This window comes from Myotis davidii, unplaced genomic scaffold (assembly GCF_000327345.1).
Source record: "Myotis davidii unplaced genomic scaffold, ASM32734v1 scaffold168, whole genome shotgun sequence".
NCBI classification, from domain to species: domain Eukaryota; kingdom Metazoa; phylum Chordata; class Mammalia; order Chiroptera; family Vespertilionidae; genus Myotis; species Myotis davidii.
The window spans coordinates 9,644,754-9,647,325 of NW_006383016.1; the positions used below are offsets into that span (position 1 = coordinate 9,644,754).

The window sequence follows — 2,572 nt, forward strand, 5'->3', positions numbered from 1 at the left end:
CGGACGTTAGTTGTACCTGTGGCCCCTGTGGCCCAAGGAGGAGAAGCTGGGCCAGGAGTCCCCTTATCCCTGCCTGTCCCTCCTACAGCCTCGCACGTTCTCGCCTTCCCATGCCTAGGCTTTCTCCCTGTGGCGCATGCGCGCCGGCCTGTGCGCATTCGTTCTACCCATGCGTTCACCAAGGCCAACTGAGCGATCCATAGAAGATACACTGCTGATTACTAGGTGTTGGAGGTGGACTGCGGAGAATTTAATCCAAGGCTTTTTTTAAGAGAGAGGGAGAGGGAGACAAAAACATCAGTGATGAGAGAGAATCAACAATGGGCTGCCTCTTGCAGGCCCCCGCACACTGGGGATCAGCCTGCAACCTGGGCATGTGCCCTGCCGGGAATGGAACCGTGACCGTCCGGTTCATAGATCCACGCTGAGCCACACTGGGCTGATTTTTAAGTATTTTAATGGATGAAACAGATTTAAGGCTTCTACTTTGAGGCCAGCACATGCCTTATTTTATTAGGAAGATGGGCTGATTAGCTAGGTGGGGAAATGAAGGAGAGAGGGATGGGATGAAGAGGATTAGAGGAGCTGTAGTGTGGAGCTAAGGAGATGAAAAGAGGGGTATGCTATTTTATTAGCCTTGTTTTTAGCATCGAGTAATGAATGTGCGGGAGCGTGGGGTGAGGCTGGAGGGGGGAACACGGGGATTGCAAGGGTCCACGCTATGATAGCATTTTAAAGCTTGGATTGACGTGAGATGTTTGAATTAAAGATAGATGGCATCTTTTAGCATGGCCTCTGCTGGCAGCTTTAAGGAAAAGGAAGTTAGTGAGATTCTAGTCAAATGCTCTCACACAGGGAAGAAGCCAGGGGGCCCAAGTTGCTTTGCATATTGTTATTTTACTTTTTTAATATTGTCATTTGGAAAATGGAACTGTAAAGAGCCCTAATCACCCTTGATTCATGTAATCTGCCCTGTGGTTATATCTGAAACTCATAAAAACATTGAAACAGTTCCAAGTGCTTCCGCGCTTCCGTCTGTAGTGTTCCATTTCTCTTGGTACTGGAGGGTGGGTTCTTTGAAACCATTGTATGGGCCAGGCACCTACAATATTCTGGTGTGACAGACATTGTGACAGTAGCTCGTTTATACAGGTAATCTTACGGAACAGAATGGATCTTGGCCAGCAGGAGTTTTGTCTATTTAGTAATTAGATGTAAGGGAGTGTATTTTGACATTTAACTTTTTTTCTAGGAAAACTTATGTATTGGTTTGCAGGTTTGCATCTTAACTTGGAGGCAGCCTGAGATAGGTACTAAAAAAATACAAATAAAATAAAGCCAACTTTTAAAGTAAAATAATGTTCTTGGAAGGCCTTGTTTATGGAAAAGAAGGCAATATTTGTTTTCCATTTTTATTTAATTGATAACAGCAGTCATAAATCCTAATGGTAACGAATCAAAACCTCCCTTTTGAAATATATCAGGGCTCATTTTTCTCACTATTACAATGCATGAAGAACTATGGAATATTATATTTGGGGTATGCTTCAGGAAATCCTTGCAAACCTTGCATTACAGGAGTGTATGTATTGGTGCTTCTAAGCTACTTGCCAAATGGAAGCCATTCTCTTGGTAAGAGTTGGGATCCATACATGGCTGATAGTTTTCCCTACAGCCTGGTGCTAAAAGGCCTAGGCTATTTCATCCCCTGAGATAAATTATGCAAGTTCAAATAAGGAAAGGAAATGGAAGCGTAGAATGTCTCTTAGTTTTTCCTCTTTGGAGAAATTATGCATGCTTACTACTTGTTTAAAGTGTAGCACAGCTCTCAATGTTCTATATTAAAGGAGATGTAATTGGGTGTCATCATTGTCAGTCATCCAGGTGCTATTAAGAAGGTTTCAGCTCTCCTTGCTCTTTAAGAGTTGTGAGTATGTGATGTCCAGAGTTTGCCTTTCATAGTTAGGATTTTCCTTGCTCAAGCTTTGCCATCTCTCTATAGAAGGTTGAGGTGTTTTTGTGAGTAATCTTTATTACTTAGTTCTTTCTTGACTAAGAAATTAAGGAATACTTTTTGAAAAAGAACCCTTATGAGTTTATTTCTTTTTTTTTGGAATTTTGAACCAACAAATTCTTTAGGGTTTAGGATTGAGAAGGAGGGCACCCTCAAAGTTTGACCCCAAATTTCTGAATTGGGGTAGGAAAATGTGAAGAAACATGAACAGTATTGCTTTTTAACAATGCCATTTACACCTGTTAATTTCCATTCCTTCATTTACTCACTCAAAGGGACTAAAAATATAAAGCCATTTTTAGTGAATGCAAGAGGAAGTAGAGAAGATAAAAGATAAAACTCTAGAATAAAGAAAGGTGATAAAGGAATGTTAACCAATCAGATTTAACAGACCCAAGAAAGTGGAAATTGAATCCCTCAGCTAGAACATCCATGAAGAAGCAAGTTGATTGGTCATAGAACCTTTAAATGGTTCAGGAATTAAAGGTACATATATTAGAGGTATACATAACAATACCTTCTATATATATAAAAGGCTAATATGCAAAGTATCCCCTA

At 40.7% G+C, this 2,572-nt stretch overlaps 1 protein-coding gene across 1 annotated transcript in view; it reads right to left on the reverse strand.

Moving 5' to 3' along the window:
* Window positions 1-288, reverse strand: part of LRRC72 (leucine rich repeat containing 72) — a 110,169-nt gene extending 109,881 nt beyond the window's left edge. The window contains exon 1 of the mRNA XM_015558207.1: window positions 17-288. The gene's annotated coding sequence lies outside the window, so the exon portion shown is untranslated. The remainder of the gene's footprint in view (window positions 1-16) is intronic.
* Between the last annotated feature and the right edge of the window lie 2,284 nt (window positions 289-2,572).